At 37.2% G+C, this 13,710-nt stretch overlaps 1 protein-coding gene and 1 long non-coding RNA gene across 5 annotated transcripts in view; both read right to left on the bottom strand.

Moving 5' to 3' along the window:
- Positions 1–2,885, bottom strand: part of cntn3a.1 (contactin 3a, tandem duplicate 1) — an 83,083-nt gene extending 80,198 nt beyond the window's left edge. Inside the window, exon 1 of one of the 4 annotated variants that reach the window (XM_058764231.1) lies at positions 2,847–2,885. The gene's annotated coding sequence lies outside the window, so the exon portion shown is untranslated. Of the gene's footprint in view, positions 1–224; positions 240–2,526; positions 2,770–2,846 lie in introns of those variants that run through there. The other 3 variants (XM_058764230.1, XM_058764229.1, XM_058764232.1) reach the window with 3 other exon arrangements.
- Positions 2,886–11,943: 9,058 nt separating this feature from the next.
- Positions 11,944–13,462, bottom strand: LOC131532585 (uncharacterized). The gene is made up of 4 exons (XR_009268924.1): positions 13,031–13,462; positions 12,852–12,896; positions 12,345–12,422; positions 11,944–12,244 (listed from the first exon to the last, which is right to left on the bottom strand). It is a non-coding gene; the product is annotated as an uncharacterized LOC131532585 (long non-coding RNA).
- Between the last annotated feature and the right edge of the window lie 248 nt (positions 13,463–13,710).

The raw sequence follows: 13,710 nt of genomic DNA, 5'->3' as shown, positions 1-13,710 counted from the left end.
GTGGAAAAACAACTGGAACCGTACCTAACCGTTCGGCCCGATAGTGGAAAAGCGGCTAAAAAAGATGCCGTGCCGCCAAACCCCCTCACGAAAGAAGAAAGCCGTAGTGTTTACAACTGCGAGCGCTTATCAGGATCAATTAAACGCTGGATTTTCAAAAGTATGTGAAATATTTAAAGTTCACAGCGTAGAATTTTTCAAATATGTCAGAGAATTTTACACACCAGTCTAATATTGTGCGACATTTCCACGCCCCGAAACGTGACGCTGAACGAAACAAACTGTGATTGGTTGTTTGACATGTCGGTCAAACGGCCTCATGGGTGGGCCTTGGCCAATGAAAGCTGCCATGGATTCCAGACCTTCAGCCGTCAGTCTGAAGGTCTGGCTATGCGAGACTACACTCTTAGTGTCCAAATTTCCTCACAGGTTTTTATTTACTCATTCACAAGACTATATTAGTAGAGAAATGTAGGGAAGACTGAGGATGTATGAGACAATTTTGGATACAGTCATACTGTTTTGAATGAATTGTTTAAGTGTATACTGCTGCTGCAACAATGTAATTTGCAGAAAGAGTCTCAATAATGTGTGTACAACCAATGTACACTCAACAGCAAGCCACTCAAGAATACATGCATTTAGTACCAAACCACACGAAATCAAGTTCCAAACATAGATTCGGGAGGAGCCTAATCATTCAGTACTGTCAATCATCGCTACGGGCGTATAAGCAGCAGCCATTGCTCCATCCTGGTGACTAATCTCTCGGCATCCCTCAGCCTCCCCCTATCCTTCTCTATTTTCTAGGGCTGTAAGATTCCGAAATTTTTGGAATCGAGTCCGATTCGATTCCTGGTTCTGGAATCGATGGGATTCGATTCGAGAATCAATTCCTCTGTTGTTTTCAATTCTTTTCGATTCTTGTTTTTTAGATCGAAGGAACCTAATCTCGCCATGACTGCAGGATATAAAGGTCATAGAAAGTATCCTTCTCATAATATGAAGCTTTATTTGTAAAAAATTACGATAAATTTCTATAGCTATGATTGATTTTTAAATAGTAATTTTGTCTGCTTTGCCCGTGAAATTAGTCATAGCTCACTGCTCAGCAGGCACATGCATTCATCGCATGAATTGAAAAAGACATGAAGTGTCTAAAATAAATGTGCTCAGTTCAGCTGAATGATGAATTTACTTTGACAGTATGCTTTGGACAAAATTAACAAACTGTACATTGAAACAAATAACCAGAACATTAACAATAACACTGATAGAGCTTGTGGTTTATCTGTCAATCAGATGCGCGGCCACTGATCTATGATCTATGTTTTCTTTTAGAATTATCATTGGCTGATAGAAATAAAAAATAGTATTTTAGATGCAAGATCCTCAATCAGGTCATGGTCTATTCTGTCGTGCAGCGCTCAAAATTGTGGACAACATAAGTCAGTTCCACCGTAAAATAACCCCTGAATCTTTTTTTTTTTTTGAACTGGTTCATTAAAACTATCCGAAAGAACCTTTTCTCAGAAATGAATCAGACTTCTAATCACTTTTAGCGAGCATGAGGCGAAGGGTAATACAAATATAAAAATGAAATAGATCTTTTATATATAAAAAAAATATTTTATCTCACAACTGTAATTACGGCTTTTATCGAGCATGAGGGAGGCGAATGGTGCTTCTCAAACAGAAGGCTGCATCCTCAAATTCTGATGATCTCAGTACCGACTCGTTTTCTTTCGGTTTATTTTCGTGAATTTAAATGTGTGCAGCCTTCCGTTTGAGAGGCACCCATAGATAAGCTTTGTTGAACTGAAAAAATCTCTGAATGAGGAGTCGATTCCTCTTGATGGGATCGATTCCAACCTTTGAAATCGACTATCGATTCCCAACGCCTCGGAATCGATTCTTTTTGGAATCGATTCCCAGCTCTACTATTTTCTTAATTTCTCCTTCACACCGTACAATCATGTTGAGGGTTCTAACTCAGATCTTGAGCTGAGCCTTGGGTTTGAGCCTCCTTAGAAGACAGCAAGCCAAGTTTGTTTACCATTAGCAAGATTAATAGGTTAATTAATTAATTTAGGATGGATAGTATGCACATTGGGACGGGCATACAGAATTTCGAGTGTGTCACATTCTTTAACGTTCCGCCTGGAAACAAAAGCCGCTTTTCCACTATCGGGCCAAACAGTTCTCTTTGCTTAACCGTTCCGTTCCGTTCCGTGCCGATCCGGGCCAGTCAGCACGGATACGGTTTCGTTTTCCACTGCTGGGCTGACAACGGATCTCTTTCGAATGCAATTCAAATGCGTCAGTCGTTGCCGTGGTAACACAAGTGTTTACATATGATATGAGGTGTAAATAACCACCGCGTTATGGAGGATGATCAGAAATTTCTTTAGATTTTATTACTAATTTGTGTTTACATTGCTCAAAATAGCGCGCTAAGCAAGCTATGGAGAAACTAGCAGCCAGGCAACAGACAAGAGACAGATCCTGAGTGGCGAGGTCACGCACACGCACTCTACCAGCACGGTTGTCTAACCACGGTTCTCCGGGCCGAGAACGGTTTGTAATCGTGCCGCGCCGTACCAGGCTCACGTGGAAAAACAACTGGAACCGTACCTGACCGTTCTTAGAACCGTTCGGCCCGATAGTGGAAAAGCGGCTAAAAAAGATGCCGTGCCGCCAAACCCCCTCACGAAAGAAGAAAGCCGTCGTGTTTACAACTGCGAGCGCTTATCAGGATCAATTAAACGCTGGATTTTCAAAAGTATGTGAAATATTTAAAGTTCACAGCATAGAATCTTTCAAATATGTCAGAGAATTTTACACACCAGTCTAATATTGTGGCGACATTTCCACGCCCCGAAACGTGACGCTGAACGAAACAAACTGTGATTGGTTGTTTGACATGTCGGTCAAACGGCCTCATGGGTGGGCCTTGGCCAATGAAAGCTGCCATGGATTCCAGACCTTCAGCAGTCAGTCTGAAGGTCTGGCTATGCGAGACTACACTCTTAGTGTCCAAATTTCCTCACAGGTTTTTATTTACTCATTCACAAGACTATATTAGTAGAGAAAATTGGGAAGACTGAGGATGTATGAGACAATTTTGGATACAGTCATAATGTTTTGAATGAATTGTTTAAGTGTATACTGCTGCTGCAACAATGTAATTTGCAGAAAGAGTCTCTAGAAATCCCAAAAATAATGCACATGATCTTCAACATGTCAACTAGCAGAGTAAAAAAAAAGTGAAAAGTCCTAGTTCATGTGACTTTTACAGCTCACTTTTACAAAAATTCCTGACTTTTAAAGCGAATACAGTAACACATGAACAGACTGCAAGAAAAAAATGTCGATCACCAGATCCGTACCATGTAACAATGTCCTTACTAACTTTCTGGGCCTTGAACGTATCAGTTGTGTTGCTGTCTATGCAGGGTCAGAAAGCTCTCGGATTTCATCAAAAATATCTTAATTCGTGTTCCGAAGATGAACAACAGTTTTACACATTTGGAATGACCAATAATTAATGACAGAATTAATTATTAAGTGAACTATCCCTTTAAATATCTTGGATGAGCCGTAAACGTCACATGACAGAAACATATCAGCACTTCTGGGACTCTGCCTCCCCAATCAAATTCAAGGACCGCAACTACAACATTAACATTAACATGTTGTAAAGATGAAAACAGTTCAGGTGTACTCTGTTAATCCTTTGAACACTGTTTTATGTGATATTTCATTAGGCTGTGTTATCCCTGCCATAATTTCTAAAAGTATATTCTTGATTAGTTTTGGTACCATATGGCAACATTACTATTTATTTTCCTAAAGCACTTCCAAGTGCAAGTGGTAAGGGCTGAAAATGACCATGTTCAATGGGGCTTCACCTCACAATGGTCATCCAATAAACAGGTGCTTTACTCAGCACAACAAATTTGAATTTATTGCCCATACAAAAATCAAATGCTTGAATGCTCACCAATTGCAGACCTATTAGCGGGGACTGAAATGAAGGACAGATTAAAACTAATATCTAGCCAACAAGTGTCAGCTTTACATAACCGAGTGAAGTCTTTTGGACACAAATAAAACATCCTTCATTTTTCACATCCAAAGATGTCAAAAATTCCTTGAGAGAATTAGGCATTAGCATTGCTTTTCATCTTAGACAGTTGCAAATCATATGCTGCTAAAATCTTTCAGTAGCTGTCAAGGGACAGACATTTTCCACATGTCATTTTTAACCCACTTTGACCCACTGTAAAAATGAAATAATACTTGGGCATCCACTTGTCACAAATCTGTGCACACAAAAACAAGAAAAAGTATCATTGACCATATCTTGTGTGTCCACGTGAAATCAATAAACGGCACTAACATAAACCTAGAAAAAATGACAGCATAACTATCACACCCTTCTGTAAAAATGTGTTGTTACTATCAGGCTTCACATGCAATTGGCCCTTTAAATGTTTGCTTTGTTTGTGTGATTGGCAGTTCATCCATTATGGCTTGTGGATGCATTTCAAAGCTGTGAACATGACATGCAATATATGTCTCGCTGTAATGATGCGGACTGAGCACTCACAGCCAACAATCTGAGCTGAAAATGAGCCCACAGAGAATTTCTTTGTCCTTTAAATTCTGCTTGATGCCATAACTCTGCTTGATGCCATAATAAAAGCCAAAATATAGCATGTTTTATGCTTTAGAAATGGGATCTGTCTGGAATATTTGCAGACATTCACATTTGCACTGCAATCGGACAAAAGAGAGCAAGAATAAGGCACAGAACTCGCATTCTTACAACACAAAAACACGTCTAAGAGCAAGACTCCGGAAAGCATGCAGTGTCTGGCTTTAAAGGAAGTGCCGACGTGAGCTTGACCTTGGTGCTACCTCTGTCTAGAAATCCATCAATTTTTCAATGAAGTCTGTATTAATAGAATCTCCACTGTTCATGGGATTCACACGAAATGTACAGTATGCGTGCTCTCTACTTTTTAACCATAAATGAGACAGACACCCACTCTTCCCAGATCTGGCATGGTCGTGGGTAGAAAGTAACACTCTAAATCTTTTATCTGGTTCCCTTGACTTCACTTGATCCACAAACACCATCTTTGAGTTTCTCTGTAAACCCAAGCATGATTTCATCTATAGGCAAGAATTTAGAGTGCAAAATGAACTGCGGTGTTGTTAAAACCTCAGCTGACATGAACATTTGAGAGTAGCGGTTGACAACACGGTCGAGGAGCGTGTAAAAATTCACCAGCTGGTATTGTGCACTCAAACTGAACTCTAATCTAGAGGGTGTGAATGAAAAATTTATGTTCAGCATCCAAAAGAGCCAAGAAACCACAGTTAACAAGATTTATCTAGCTGGATATGACTGAATTTTGAATGAAGCACCATATCTGCTGGTTTGCATTCACACTTCTATTCATATTATACCACTGTCTCCCGTATGGACGTCTATGGGTCAAGTATACAAGTAAACTTGGCCCGTAGACTTCCATTGTAAGTTTATATGCATCAGCAAATTTTTCTTTGCTTGTTTTTACCAACATAGGAATAAACTGAAATGGTTTTCGACAGCATCTGTGGCACGGGACCCCGGATATTCCTTTATTCTCTCTCTTTAATGACAGAAATGTGCACTTGGACTGAGTGCACATATTCATGCAGTTTCTAACAAAAACTGTATTATTTGGTTGTGAAATTGGTGGTGCAGAGATTTGAAGCACGCATCCTGCAGGTACGGCACATCTCACACCTCAGCCTCGACCTGCTGCATATAAACATCAGCTCTCTGTGACTTAACAAGCAATGCTGGGAGAAGGGGAAAATGTAATATGTCACAGAAGACAAGCCTTCCTCCTCGTCTCTTCCCCCTTGACTTGCATCAACACAGAGGTGTGTGCAAACAATCTGGCTTCCCTAATGATGCTTTGAGAAATCATTCTGTGTTTTTTTTTATTCTCTGACAAGCCAGCAGAGTGCAGCAACAACTGCTTCTACTTCTAGTGCAAATTATTGCTATGAATGAATGAGTGCTCATTTTTATTCTAATATTTATTCTTTCTACAAAACAATGCCTGAATTTAAACATACACTGCCTAATGCTGTATATCAAGTTTTGCGAAAACAAACATGAAAAAATAAATAGGCCTACTTTTATTAGAGATTCTAATTATATGAAGATTGTGATTACTCAGATCAAAATATAGGTTTAACACATAAAACCATATAATGACAAATTATATATATATATATATATATATATATATATATATATATATATATTTTTTTTTTTTAAAGAAATCAGATGCATTGTCTTATTTGATTGCAAGGTTGAATTTAATGTCACTGCTTCTAATCTTCAGAATAACTATGGGAGAGAGGTACATAGACTGGATGAGGTATTGTGAAAGACTTAAATCAAGCCCATTGTCAAGAAAAATACAACTTTAATTTGAGAGATTCTTCTTGTAAAATAAATCTATTTCAAAAACCTCTAATCAAAATGCAGCATGAGGTTTGTCCATGAGGGAAGACAGTTTGTCAACTAGACCTTTCAAACAAACAAACAAATAAAAAAAATAACAATAATAATAATAATAAATAAAAACATCAATCAATCAACCAATCAATCAATATTGCTTCAAACATGGTTGCAGTTATTTACTTCACATCATTAAAAGGAGAGTTCCTCTCAACCCAAGTCTCTAGTGGCATCATAAACACAAGTGGAATAGTAAATTGGCAGGCAGGATCATTTTTAATGATACTCCAGAAATATATTTTAGTGGTTAGACAGACTGGAACAGATTCCAACCAGTTCTTCCAAGACCTATATTTTATAATTAATTCACAGATGGATAACTGAGAGAGGTCCATAGGCTGCAGCATGGCAGTGTCTGGACAGATGTTAATGTTGCTGAGGTTCACTGTCCAAAAATGGCTGTAAAAAATGGAGAGTAGAGAATCTAAGAATAGAGAATCTAAGAATGTGGACTAATTATGCAATATTAATGAAATGAAAAGTGGAACGGAGACCGCAATTTTTAATCTGAATGATGAGTTTGCAATAGTAAAAAATAAAGGTTCCTCAAAGGATTTTCAATCGGTTATGTGGTTCTTTGGTGGTTAAAACAGCTTTTCATAAAAGTAGTTTGGCTATGAGTTCTTTATATTGATGTTTCCTAAAGAATAGAGAATAAAACTACTTTGTGGAGCTTGGAATGATTTTCCTACAGTATAACTGCATCAGACTCTAAAACCTTTCTGTTCTAATTGCAGCCTTTATTTTTAAGACTAGACCCAATTAGGAAAATGGGTTCACTAACATACGCAAAAGCATTTACTGACATAACCCACATTTATCTATTTTATAATCTAATTTTATAACTCTTGTAACTGTTAAAATGGCAAACATTTCTCAGCCCATAAAACAACAGGCTGCAGAATAATATCTCATCTAAACATAAAGCGTCATTTCTCTTCTTCTTCTTCTTTTTCTTTTAAATAGCCTTAAACTATTAGTGTTGTTCTGTCTCAAACTCGTTTACCTGTTTGACTTCACAGTTTTCAGCCTCTTCGCGTCTGCCACTGTAACAGCAGCATCTCCCCAGCCATTCCACAATGCCAGAGACGAGACGAGACGAGCGCTCTTCACAAGCGCAACTGCCACTGAGGAATTCTTTCCGCTATTTTCTGCCTCCGGAAATCCAAGATAGGCTACTCCTTAAGAAACGGTAAGACGCGCTGGTGATACCCGGCTGGATTACTGAGCGACAAATGAGAAGTAAAGCAAACGCGTTACGCATGGAGTATCCTCAGTTCAGCCTCACAGACAGAGGTGAATGCGCGGATCCACTCCACACTGCGCCACGCGTCAACGTGTGTGGAGCCGCTCGCGCTCACATCCCCGCCGTGACGCAACACAAACTTCACATCACTTGATCTGCTGTCAGTTCATCAGCACTGATGAAAGAAAACACCGCATCCCGTGGAAAGAGAGTGGGAGGGATATAAAAAGACTTTTGAGTCGCAAAAAGTGTTTGAAGATTCATCAATAATGGATTAAACACATGATATCAGGTTTAAAATTTCCTCAGTGTGAGACCTGCGACTATGCACATTTCTTATTGGGAAAAGTTGGGGGAAGTGCCTGCTAAACCGAGCAGTATTATTCTCCTCTAAAAGGAAAGACATTTAGAAAACCTATTCATTTTAAAGTAGCTCATGAATTAATGAGAAAATAAAATATCCCTCAGCGTTGGCACAAAATCCACAACTGAAGAACTGGCTCCTTTTCAATTCATGAGTGTAAATTTGAATTGAATTGGCCCACATGAAATTGAATAGAGGATTTTTTATGCAATATTCAAGGTTATGCAATAAGACTTAAATAATTATATTATTAATTATGCCTATTTATTTCCTGATAGGTTGAATAACTAAGCTCAGTCCTGTTGAATCTAAATAATAATAAATAAAAAAAAATAGAATTCTGCTTGCGTTCACACTTCAATTCATAAACCACTGACTCCAGTAACTTGCATAGATATCAACTTATTCAATCCTTAATTATTTTACTGTGTAATAATCATTTTATATAAGCAATAAGGCTGTGCTGTATTATGAACGTCACTCACCTGTGTCTAAAATACAGAAATGATTGAAACTTTGAATTTCATTCCATTTTAAATCTACTTTCTTCACTTCAAAATGCAGTTTTTCATCCTGAATGCATCCTCACTTCAATTTCAGGAACACACTGATATTCAACATGCCATCAGAGATCAAAATCAGAGGCTGTATCAGCCTTTTAGCAGCTGTTCCTCGACTTTACGCCTTTCCATTCTCATTTAGGCCTGCTTAATCAGTGTGCCATGTTTCATTACAGAGAAGTGAAATGTCACATTTTGTTAAAGCTTCATAAAACATTCCAAGATGGCTCTGTGGAGATGAACAAGGTCTTTATTGTATTTTTTTTTTCAGACATCAAAAGTCAAAAACCATACCACACACATCGTTTGACAATCACTAATAAGAGTTTTTAAAAGTATGTTTTTTTTTTTTGTGCTGATTGTTGTAAAATTCTGTAGAATTAATTCAAAAGTTAAAATGTGTAAAACTGAGTACTGCACAATTATTAGTAAGTTTTGTCAAAATAGTTCATAAATGAACAAAGAGCAAGAAATGTTTAGAACTATTTGAATTTAGTTTGAACTGTTCCGAATCTTTGAAAATCTATACGGAATCTTCTGCAGAGTTCTGTCTGTGCAGAAGATTCCACGTGGGCCTGCTAATGACTCATGAACCTCGGAGCTGTATCTTTGAAAAGGGGAAATATAGCTCATGGTTTTTAAATCATGTAGCATCACTAGAATTATTTACGTTTATGTAAGACGTTATAGATTTTGCATTATGCATTCCAAAAGTCTGGAAGCTTGAAGCAACATATAAGCAATGTTTCTCAATGTTTATCAGTCAATTGAAACAGCAGTTCACATATCAAAATACCTCTTCAAAATCTTATATAAAAATAAATAAAATAACTTCCCTGAGGGTGACACAACAGATTTATACAGTCTGCAGATCATGTCAGAACTCAGCACAAGGTTGAAGCACTTTACAGCAATGGACATAATCTTACACCGCTTTAACGCATTTATTACATTGAATGTCTTCAGCAAGGTTGAGAAATGCAATTTTCTTCAGGAACCAGTAGCTTTCTTTATTCGAAAGTATCTGTTTATTTAACTATCAGTACCAGCATTTAGTTCTATATAAATAGTTCTAATTAGTTGCATTTTATTAAAGAATGTGTGTAGGGGAGGTTTCGGAAGGCTTGAGGATCCCTGTCATCATATGACACCTGTTGAAATCAGTATTTTTGTGTATGTTGTAATATACTGACAGCAATGTGGGGGAGCATCATGCTAAAACAAGTGTTTACAGTTAGAGGTGGCACATTATTATCAGTATGTATGCATGTATGTTCACTAGCTAGGACCACAAACGAGCTATGAAATAGTTAGTTGAACAGAGTGTTGGGGAAGAGTAGAAAGAGGATAAAGGGGTAGAGGGAATGAGATGATGGTCAGGTTGATCAGGGCATCTAGAATTGATGGCTCAGAGAGACTCAGCGTCTCAATCATATATTTAGGCCAGACAATTAGGGCCCCCCGATACAACCTGAAAGAAAAAGAATGTGGGATAAGGTTGACTGAGTGGATGAGAAAGGGAGGAAAGGGTGGGTTCGAGAGAAAGAGACAAACAGTACGGTATGAGGCGGCCCGATATATGGAGGTTTCGGGAAGTCAGGTGATTGTTTGGGGCGTGGCCCTGCTCCCAAATATCAGCTAACCAATTAACTCCCTTTAAATGATAACAGGAATATTCCAAATTGATAATATCGTATATGCATTAATGAAGACTCAAACACCCGCCCTATACTGCGGAGGGTTTAAACTGTCTATCATTCAGTTTTAAAATCATTGTGGTGCATTTTACTCTGTCAACATGTCATTCTGCAAACCCAAAAAAAAGTCCAAATCTCAAATAGACTGAAAACCATCAGCTCCAAATAGAATGGACTGACAAGTACTTGCTCATGCAAGTGAATACAGCTACAGTAGTTCTCAACCAGTGTGTTTATTATGCAACCACACCAGGCTGTAGTGAAGAAGTTCAATATGAAGAGGCAATGTGCAGCTCTGGCATCAGTCTGATTTAGCCTCTTTGTTACGAACCGCTTTTGAAAGCACTTTTTGGTTGATTTTGTAATAGCTTCTCAGGTTTAACTGTATTTTTGGACTGAACCCTACAGTTGCAGTGTTCATGTCTCTAGAGCTTTATTCAGTAGGTCATTCCCACTAATGAATCAGTGACTATCATCAATATCATCCATTATTATGCAATTATTTAAAAATGTGCTTTTATGAGACGTATTATTCTTGAAATTGAATGATTCCTGAAGCTAATGAGGAATAGATAGCAGTGAGGAGTGCACTGGAAGACAATGAGTTCAGTTCAATTTAAAATAATTATCTTAATGAATATGTCGTGAATTGCATTTAGTATCATGAGAATTACTTCTGGTGATCCATATCAAAAAGCACACACACTTAACGTTGCATCCTATACTCTCAGAAATAAAGGTACAAAAGCTGTCACTGGGGAGGTACCTTTTCAAAAGGTACGTTTGTACCTAAAGGGACCATTTTGGTACCTTAAAGGTACATATTTAAACCTAATAGGTACAAAAGTGTACCTTTTGAAAAGGTACCGCCCCAGTGACAGCTTTTGTACCTTTATTTCTGAGAGTGCACTGCACCTTTGCAAAAGTATGAGAAGTTTTGCTGTAGCTGCTATGCTTTGCCTCTCTCTTCCTCTTAGTTTATCTCCTCACTGATGTGCGTCCACAAGTTAAATCGGTAACACTTTAGAATAATGGTCTGTTGTTAACAAGCAACTATGCAGGAAGTAATCAGTAGCACTACATTAACACTTAACTTAATACTATTATCTAATTGAGAAGCAAGATTAACTAAGCAGTAAGTAGTAGCAAATTTACAACAAAGGTAGTTCCTTATTAGATATTTGATAATTATTCAATAAAAATATCCTCATTGAGAACTACTTGTGAACTATGACCAATTACCGTAATAAAGAATAACCAATGAATTACTAATCACAACAGTAACGTCTTAAAAGTGAACAATTGGGTTCTTTGTGGAAACTAATTTATGAATATGATATCCCCCAAATAAGTCGGCTACATTTTAAAATTGTGACTACTACTCTTACCAAAAGGATGGATGTTCTCTGTTTATTTCAAACAAAAACATTGTTTAAAAATGTTAATAATTAGGAAGTGATTGAATTAGTTAACAATTATGAGCTCTAGTTTGTGTCAGTTCAGTATGCCTTTTCTTGAATATAAATAATGATGTTCTCTTGACAAAAACAATTCACATCCTTAATAAAGGCATCGACTGCCTTTATATTGTGTTAAGACTACAGTCAAAGAGGTGGAGGGTTGGAGCGCAGCAGACAGCCTGCAAGTCTGTGGCAGAAGCAGAGTGATGACTGACCAAGGGGGAGCCGGTGGGACGAGGTCACTTCTTTGAGTACGACTTGCATGTCCTGCAACTAAGGGCTTGCAATTCAGACACTGTAGTATTTGAAGAATGCTTTATCACAGGATCTGTGAAAGGAAAAAATAATTGATATAAAATTAGCCAATAACAGTTTTGTATCCAAGATGTATTATAATTTACATTGCTATTCATTAGAATTTAGTTTACCTTTTGACAATATCCTCATCAAGCTTGACATATGAGTGTCCATTCTTATCCTCTTGTCTGTTGTCACTGTGCAGCACTCTATGAGTATTACATTGAACATATGATTAGAAGAAGCCCAACAACAGCACTTACAGTGAGCAGAGAGCAAGTACAAACTCACTGATATTATTTGATAACAAATTATTTCAATAAAGCAACCTGTGAGTATTACAGTGTATGTTGATAACTGTGGTTTATTGTAACCTACATGAATATGTCTGTTAACATAAGCTCTCTTCACCTCTGTTGCCACGATTAAAAAATAAAATAAAATTATAAGTTAGTCATCCAAAAAAAATAAATAAATAACAGAATGAATGACTGAATGACTGAAAGGAAGCACAAATTAGCCAGCTGGAATGGACACATTGCTAACGTTTTTCTTCCAAGTTTGACCGAATCACCCTCCATTAGGCCTGATTCAAAAATCTCTATAACAGAGGTGATACGATATTAAAATATACTTACTATTCCCGTCTCTGCACTCAGATTTCAGTTTGTCTTCTATAGCAGCTGATCAGAAAAACAACACATGTTAATATTCCACACACAAAAAAATAAAAATAAATAAATAAAAACCCAAAAACAAATGATGATTGATGATTTGTTTTCTTTTTAAGAATGACAGTATGCTGAGAACAATGTACCTGGTCGGTAATATAGTCAAAAACCTTCCCAGTCTCAGCAGTTTCAGATGTACTGTATGCTCTCATATAAGCAACCCTTCTTACAATTTGATCTTTGTTCTTATCTGTAATGAGAAATATATATATTAGAAAATAAAGGCGATAAGATTGTCAAGCTTGAATAAATATAAACACCTATCAACGAACACTACCACAGTTGGGTGGTCAGCTCAAGACAAAGTAATCGTATGTTCATAATCATGGTTTTTAAAAGATCATTAACCTCATTACAATGAAGCCAAATTGTTCAGGAAATCAGAAATAAATACACAACTTCATTTTGCAGATAAAAAATGTTAATGTTGTACATTTTATAAAGACTTTTTTTTCAGCCAATGCATGTGTCAAAAACACGACTGGTACAGACAAATAACGTTAATTAAATTTCAAATCGTACCTGAAGTCAGTCACAGTGAGTTTGCGAAAGCCAGATGCCACACATGCTTGCAGAAGCTCGTAAAAATAAGAACATACCGCTATATTTTCTAATTAATTTCATAGTTTCATCACTCATCCTTAAGATGCTCCAAACCAGGGGCGCCCACACTTTTTTGTGTGGGGATCTACTTTTCAAGTGGGAAACTCACCGAGATCTACCAGGTGAAAAATAAATAAATAATAAAATACATATACAATAAATA

The sequence above is a fragment of the Onychostoma macrolepis genome, chromosome 23, assembly GCF_012432095.1.
Source record: "Onychostoma macrolepis isolate SWU-2019 chromosome 23, ASM1243209v1, whole genome shotgun sequence".
NCBI lineage: Eukaryota > Metazoa > Chordata > Actinopteri > Cypriniformes > Cyprinidae > Onychostoma > Onychostoma macrolepis.
This window is presented reverse-complemented; position numbering and strand designations above follow the sequence as displayed.